The sequence below is a fragment of the Otolemur garnettii genome, unplaced genomic scaffold (assembly GCF_000181295.1).
Source record: "Otolemur garnettii isolate 467f Iridium unplaced genomic scaffold, OtoGar3 scaffold00018, whole genome shotgun sequence".
In the NCBI taxonomy this organism is placed as follows: domain Eukaryota; kingdom Metazoa; phylum Chordata; class Mammalia; order Primates; family Galagidae; genus Otolemur; species Otolemur garnettii.
Genome location: NW_003852413.1, coordinates 5,167,448 through 5,175,910, shown reverse-complemented (window position 1 = coordinate 5,175,910; position 8,463 = coordinate 5,167,448). Strand labels below are relative to the sequence as shown.

Below are 8,463 nucleotides of genomic sequence, written 5' to 3'. Positions count from 1 at the left end.
GTCACAGCTCACAGCAAACTCCAACTCTTGGGCTTAAGCAATTCTCTTGCCTCAGCCTCCCAAGTAGCTGGGACTATAGGCGCCTACCACAATGCCCGATTTTTTTTGTTGTTGCAGTTGCCATTGTTGTGTAGCCCCAGGCTAGATTCAAACCTACCAGCCTTGGTGCCTGTGGCTGGCCCTGTAATCACACATGCGCAGAGCCAAAGTTTGGCTTTCTTTTTTTTTTTTTCTTGAGACAAAGTGGCATCACAGCTTTCAGCAACCTCCAGGTCCTAGGCTGACTCTTGCCTCAGCCTCCCAAGTATCTGGGACTATAGGCGCCCACCACAACACCTGGCTGTTTTCTGGTTGTAGTTGTCATTGTTGTTTTGACAGGCCTGGGGACTGGATTTGAACCTGCCAGCTCTGGTGTACGTGGCTGGCACCTTAGCCACTTGACCTATAGGCGCCTAGCTGAAGTTTCGGCTTTCTATCCTGAAGTTGAGATCACCTTCCTCAGTTTAGTTGGCCCTATATAAATAATTTGTAAATGCTGTTTCAGACATTTACTGAGATGTATTAATTTTCTAATATGGCATAAAAAATTACCCCAGACATAGCTGCTTAGAATAACACGTATCTATTATGTCAATCTCTGGGTCAGGAATCTGGGGGTGGCTGCACTTGGTCCTGGAAGCAGGGTCTCACAAGGCTGTGGTCAAGGTGCTCTCTGGGCTCTGCTGAGAGAAGACCTGCTTCTCAGTCCTCTTATTCTGACTCATTGGCAGGAGTCAGTTCTTCATAGGCTGTTGAGCTAAGGATCGTAGTTTCTTTTCTTTTTTTTTTTTTTTTGAGATAGTCTCACTCTGTCACCCTGGCTAGAGTGCTGTAGCATTACAGTTCACAGCAACCTCAAACTCCTGGGCTCAAGCAATCCTCCTGCCTCAGCCTCCCAAGTAGCTGGGACACCCAACTAATTTTTCTATTTGTAGTAAAGATGAGGTCTTGCTTTTGCTCAGGCTTACTCTCCTGGCCTCAAGAGCTCCTCCTGCCTCAGTCTCCCAGAGTCCTGGGATTCTAAGCATGAGCCACCACTCCCCACCAAGGGTCTTAGTTTCTTATGGCTGTTGGCCAAAGATTACCCTGTGTTGTCACATGGAACTATCTTCAGGGCAGTTCACAACATAGCAGCTGAAAAGCCAAAGAGAGAGCAAGATCAAGACAGAACTCAGAGTCTGACATCATCTCAAAAGGGACATCCCGTCACCTCGCCTACATTCTTTTTACTAGACACAAGTCACTAGTTCCAGCCTCCCTTGAGGAAAGGATTACCCAGGGTGAGAGTGCCAGGAGGGGGTTGGTGGGGACCAACTTACAAGGCTGCTGTCACACCCAGGCTTACATGGAAGGTGAGAGCCGAGTCCTGCATCCCTATGTCCTGAGCTCTTGCTCTGTCTGCTCACAATAGACCTGCACAGTGGGGCTAGCAGAGGGCCCTGAGTATCCTTTGTTTGTGACAGTGAGTATTTTAACCCAAGGAAGCCGGGGCCTCTCATCACCACTGAGGGATTTCTGGCCACCGCTGTCCAGGGAAAGTGAGATGGAGTGGGGCTCTCTACTGAGAACATCAGGGCCCAACTTCTGGGCTGCCTCCACTCACTACATGCTATGTTACCATTTTAAATTCTTTACTCACACTTTTTGAGGTATTTTGCCTTGTTTTTACTCACTTTTTATGTCTAAATAGCATTCATTTAAGTGGGCTCTTCAATGACTGGATAACATTAAGGTCATCTTTTAAATTCTCAGCATTGAGTTAAAAATGAAATGTGGCAATAAAATAAAGAGTTTAATTTTTGTTCTTTTATGCTCTGTCAAAAAATTTTATCTAGGCTCGGCGCCTATAGCTCAACCGGCTAAGGCGCCAGCCACGTACACCTAAGGTGGCGGGTTCGAATCCCCAGCCCGGACCCGCCAAACAACAATGACGGCTGCAACCAAAAAATAGCCGGGCGTTGTGGCGGGCGCCTGTGGTCCCAGCTACTTGGGAGGCGGAGGCAAGAGACTCGCTTGAGCCCAGGAGTTGGAGGTTGCTGTGAGCTGTAATGCCACGGCACTCTACCCAGGGGGACAGCTTGAGGCTCTGTCTCAAAAAAAAAAAAAAAAAAAAAAAAATTTTATCTAATAGTTTTAGCTAAGTAAACGCCTTAGCTTGGTCTCACGTGAGAGAGTGTGTGTGTATGTATGGGTGTGTGAGTGTGTGTGTATGTATGTGTATGTGTGTGTGAGTGTGCGTGATGTATGGGTGTGCTACTATTTTACTGCAAAGGTCATTATTGTATACATTGAAATTTGGCTTAGACGTTGAGCAAGCTTTATTGAACCACAGGTGTTTATCTCTACAAGTATGAAGGCGCTTCCCCACCCCTGCACTCCCAAGTTTCCCCTTACTCGAAGACTGGGCTTTGGCTGTTCATAAAGAGGATGTTTAAAATACAGTAAATACCTTAGGAGTTTTTAAGTTCTCAAAGTACAAATAAGTTCACATTAATAGTTAAAATAGGCTGGGCACAGTGGCTCATACCTATAATCCCAGCATTCTGGGAGGCTGAGGTGGGGGGAATCCCTTGAACATAGGAGTTCTAGACCAGCCTGAGCAAGACCCCATCTCTACTAAAAATAGAAAATTAGCTGGGTGGTCTGATGTTTGCCTGTAGTCCTAGCTACTCAGGAGGCTGAGACAGGAGGATCACTTTGAGCCCAGAAGTGTGAGGTTGCTGAGAGCTATGACACCACTGAATCCAGGCAGGCAACAGAACAAGACTTTGTCTCAGAAAAAAAAAGAAGAAAAATAGTTAAAATATTTTTAGATCCTCACACCCATTGGGATGTGGAGAAATTGGACCCCTTGGCACTTTTGGTTGAAATGTAAAATTATACAGCCACTATGGAAAACAGTATGGCAGTTCCTCAAAAAACTAAAACTAGAATTTGTATGATCCAATAATTCTACTTCTGGGATTTATTTTCAAAAGAATTGAAAAGGTCTCGGAGAGATATTTCACCCACATTCATGGCATTATTCACAATAGCCAGAAGGTGGAAACAACCCAAATGTCCATCATTGCGAGATGGATAAACAAATGTGTGTGTCTATACAATGGAATATAACTCAGCCTGTAATTTAAGGGAAGGAAATTCTGACATGTGCTGTGTCATGAATGGACCTTGAGAGCATTATTCTGAGTGAAATAAACCATTCACACAGTTCTGTATGATTCCACTCAGATATCCAGAGCAGTCAGTTTTTAGAGAAAGAAATTAGAAAGGTGGGCTGGGGGGTGGGGGGCAAAGCAGAAGAGGAGAGGGAGTTAGTGTTTAATGAGGATAGAGGTGTGGAGACGGATGGTGGCCTATGAATGTAGAATACTTAACAAAACTGAACTGTACACTTAAAAATTGGGCCAGGTGTGGTGGTTCTCATCTGCATTCCTAGTGCTTTGTGAGACCTCATCTCTACAAAAACTTTAAAAACTTAGCTGGGCATGGTGGTGTGCATGGGCAGTCCCAGCTACTGGGGAGGCTGAGGCAGGAGAATCCATTGAGCCCAAGAGTTTGAAGTTGCTGTGAGCTATGATGACTATAGGCAAAATGCCTATATGCCTCTGGCCAAAAATGCTGATTGAGAGAGAGCAGTGAAAAGACTTTGTGCAGGCATACTTGTAGGAAACTGAGGCAGAATCCCATGTGGCCAAGTTACTTGCGGGCCTAACATGACCAAGGCTTTGGCTGGAATAGCATTTCGAAACTGTGTTAAGGAATTAAGGTTGACTTTATAAGGCCTTTGGAAAACTGGCCAGGTACCCATCAGTAACCTTTCCTGATCTGTGGTAAGTGATGAAGGTCGCTTGCTGATGGATCCAGGAATGGAAATGTGCTAGGGGACCTAAAGAGAGGAGGACTTTACCCAATGCATACAGATATCTAATGGCACAGATGAAACCTGGGCTCATGAAAGGCTTTTGCGAAGTCCAGCCTAAGATTCCTTATAAAAGGCTCCAGCAAAAACTCCCTGACTTAAGACCTACATGGGAGCAGAGGTTTGCACACAAATTCCTGTATGCCCAAGAAGTTTCTCTATGCTTTGCTTAAGGATTCGAAGTAACGGCCTCCAAATAGCATGGTCAGTAGAAAGACATTCAAATCGTCTCTTTCCCCCGTAGCCTCAGGCTTCATCAGATGAGAACAAAGAAAGTAATAACTGACAACATGTTCTTTATTAAGTTATGTTAAACTGAGTTATGTTGAAAGGGTTATGCTTAAAGTTGTACGTTGGGTGGATTATCAGATTACCAGGGAGGAGCTACTTACAGGGAGGATGGTCATAGATGTTTAAATGGATTAATGAAGTCATTGATGTCCAATGCGCATGTGCAGAGGGATTGTAATGAATGTTAATGTGGTCATTGCTGTATAGTGCACATGCACAAGATTGCCTATATAAACCAACAGCAAATAAAGAAGGCTCGCCATTTTGCCTGAGCGAGCAGATGGTCACCTTTATTTAAAACACAATTTCAATAAGCATGCTTATTCTTTGTGACATTGCTTTTCTGTGAGACCCTAACAGCAACACCCTTATGGCAACAGATGACAGCACTGCACCACACTTTAGCTCAGGAAACAACAGTGAGACTTTGTCTCAAAAATAAGTAAATAATAAAATTTTAGAAATGGTTAAGATGGTTAATTTTGTGAGTATTTTATGATGAATAAAAGTGAAATTTGGGGGCAGCACCTGTGGCTCAAATGACTAGGGCGCTGGCCCCATATACCAGAGGTGGTGGGTTCCTACCCAGCCCTGGCCAAAAAAAAAAAAACCAGACACACATTCCTGGGAGGTACCTATAGCTCAGAAGAGTAGGGCACCAGCTTCTACTGGAGGTGGTGGGTTCAAACCCGGCCCTGGCCAAAAAGACTGTAAAAGTGAAATTTTGGTACTTGCTTTGGCAGCACATATAGTAAAAATTTGAACAATACAGAGAAGATTAGCATGGCCCCTGTGCAAGGATGACACACAAATTCGTGAAACGTTCCATATTTTTTATGTACACCCTGGAATATTATGCAGCCTTAAAGAAATATGGAGACTTTACCTCTTACATGTTTACATGGATGGAGCTAGAACGCATTCTTCTTAGCAAAGTATCACAAGAATGGAGGAAAAAGTATCCAGTGTACTCAGCCCTACTATGAAACCAATTTATAGCTTTCTTGTGAAAGCTATAACCCAATTATAGCCCAAGAAGAAGAGGAGAGGGAGGGGAGGGGAGGGGGGATGATGGGTGGAGGAAGGGTAATTGGTGGGACCACACCTATGGTGCCTCTTACAAGGGTACATGTGAAATTTACTAGGTGTAGAATATAAATGTCTTAATAAATAAGAAAATGCCATGAAGGCTATGTTAACCAGTTTGATGAAAATATTTAAAATTGTATATAAACCAGCACCTTGTACCCCATGACTGCATTAATGTACACAGCTATGATTTAATTAAAAAAAAAGGGGGGAAAAAACATTTTTGAACCTGCCACCCTTGGTATATGGGGCCAGTGCCCTACCCACTGGGCCACAGGTGGCATCCGAAATATTCTAGTCTTATTTATAAAGCTACTACTCTCTCAGGAGATTGCCTGAGTGAAATTCTTTATTTGCAGTTTTTGGCTGGGGCTGGGTTTGAACCCGCCACCTCCTGCATATGGGGCTGGTGCCCTACTCCTTTGAGCCATAGGTACTGCCTTTTTTTTTTTTTTTTTTTTTTTTGGAGACAGAAAGTCTCACTATCTCGCCCTCGGTAGAGTGCTGTGGCGTCACAGCTCACAGCAACCTCAAACTCTTGGGCTTAAGAGATTCTTTTGCCTCAGCCTCCCATGTAGCTGGGATTACAGGCGCCCACTAAACTCCCAGCTATTTTGTTGTTGTAGTTCTAGCAGGCCTGGGGCGGGTTTGAACCTGCCAGTCCCCATGTATGTGGCCAGTGCCCTAACACTGAGCTATGGGTACTGAGCCTAAAAATGAAATATTTGGGACAGCTACGTGTGTGCTGGTGTCTGAGGATGCCCAGGGACCACCTCTAAATTTGGAGATTCAGCCAGGCGCAGTGGCTCACCCTTTGAGCTCAGGAGTTGAAGATTGCCTGAGTGAGAATAAGACCCTGACTCATAAAAAAATGAAAACCCCAGCTGGGTGCCACGGTGAGCACCTGTAATCCCAGCGGCTTCCAGAGGCTGAGGCAGTGGGATGCCCACAGCCCGAGTCAGTGAGCCATGACACCATTTCACTCTGCTCAGGGCATAGGATGGGACTCTGTCTCAATAACAACAACAACAAAAAGATAAATTTGGAGATTCACTGGAAGGACTCCTAGGACTTGGCATGTAATTGTACTCACAGAAAAAACTTATGACAGTGACATGGTATGCAGTGGATGGTAAGGAAGAAGACCAGGCACCGGCTTCCCTATGCTCTGCTTTCCCCGAGGGGCACACTCTCCCCAGCAACATCTGTGCTGTGTTTCTCCCCAGGAAAACCCATGAGAGACACAGCACCAAAGGTTTCTACTGGAGTCTGGTGACAGGTGATTTCTGCCTGGCTCATACCAAAATTCCATATTCCTAGAAAGAAAGCAGGTGTTTACTTAGCATAAACCCCACTGTGTGTATGAAAGTCTAGGCACACTGAGCCACCAGTACCAGTTAGCTGTTGATTAGAAGTGCTCTGCCAAGGGCCAGCCTTGTAAGCTCAGTCAGTAGTCAGGGACCTTATTGTGTTAACCTTTTCTGCATGATACTAAAGTAGTATTAAGTAGTAGTTTTATAAATAAGACTAGACTATTTCGATGGCACCTGTGGCCCAGTGGGTAGGACACTGGCCCCATATACCGAGGGTGGCAGGTTCAAACCTGGCCCTGGCCAAACTGCAACAAAAAAATAGCTGGGCATTGTGGTGGGCACCTGTAGTCCCAGCTACTTGGGAGACTGAGGCAAGAGAATCGCCTAAGCCCAGGAGTTGGAGGTTGCTGTGAGCTATGATGCCACAGTACTCTACCAAGGGCAATAAAGTGAGACTCTGTTTCCACAGGAAAAAAAAAAAAAGACTAGAATATTTCTTCCTCATCACAAATGATACAGGAAATTATATAGAGGAAAAAGCCTGGCCCTGGCATTTTTTTGTTAGGTGTTTCCTTTAAGGCTATAGTCTTTAAATTGGTTCTGTGTTGATGTAAGAGCTATGTATATGACTTTAATGGATGAGAATCTCCAGTTTCCTGCATTCTGAGTCTTCCCATGAGGACTTTGTATCAAGACAACTTAAAATTGTTCTCAAGGCCTGTATCATCTTCTCAATCCTGTTTCCAGGTGTGATTACTGGGAACATATGTCAAACTCTAGGACAGCAAGAATTTGAGTGATTTTAACAGAATATAAGCGTCTTTCCTTATTTCTCAACTTAAGAGATTTATTATGTAATTGAAAGAAAATATTCTTTGAGATATGGCCTAATGTCCAGTTCTGTTACTTTTGGTTCTCGTAGAAAATGAAAGCCTTGGTCATGTCAGATCAAATTCTGGCCAGATATTGGCAGTAAATATGGTAATGATAATCCTGTAGGCCTTTGTTATATAATTCTCATTGAAATGGTTATGAATATGGATTATGTATATTGATTAAGAGATAATTGAAAAGTTAACATCTCACTAAAATGTGACATAACTAAGTTGGCTTGTCTGGGTTCTTTTGGTTGGGTTTCCTGTTTATAAAACAGCTCTTATCTGTACCTCATATTTCCTATGAGATATGGAAACATTCTATATAAATATTCCCACTCAATGTTTTGTGTGGTTTCTTTTTGTTGATCAATAATATACTAATTAAATATATATATATACACACACTAATTTTTAATACTTGGATATGTTTTTGTGTTAATCCAATAGGGCGAGAAACTATAATGTTTCCCTGCTTCTCAAACTTGGCACTCTTTTCAAATACTCCTGTATACAAATAGTCTGAATATGCCATGGGTACCTCCTTGGTGCCTCTGGTCATGATTATTGGTTTTCTGAGCTGCTATTAAATCTAGAAGTTTTGGGGGTTTTTCATTGTTGTTTGTTTTTGAGACAGAGTCTCACTGTGTTACCCTGTGTAGAGTACTATGGCATCATAGCTCACAGCAACCTCAAGCTCTAGGGCAATCCTCTTGTCTCAGCCTCTGGAGTGGCTGGGACTAATAGGTATATGCTTGGCTAGTTTTTCTATTTTTAGTAGAGATGGGGTCTCACTCTTATTCAGGCTGGTCTCCAATTTGTTTTTTGTTTGTTTGTTTGTTTTTTGAGACAGAGCCTCAAGCCGTCACCCTAGGTAGAGTGCTGTGGCGTCACAGCTCACAGCAACCTCCAACTCCTGGGCTCAAGCGAGTCT

At 43.6% G+C, this 8,463-nt stretch overlaps 1 non-coding gene across 1 annotated transcript; it reads left to right on the top strand.

Moving 5' to 3' along the window:
- The first annotated feature begins 4,979 nt into the window (after nucleotides 1–4,979).
- On the top strand, nucleotides 4,980–5,087 carry LOC111724076. Its single transcript, XR_002772443.1, has one exon. It is a non-coding gene; the product is annotated as a U6 spliceosomal RNA (small nuclear RNA).
- The last annotated feature ends 3,376 nt before the right edge of the window (nucleotides 5,088–8,463 follow it).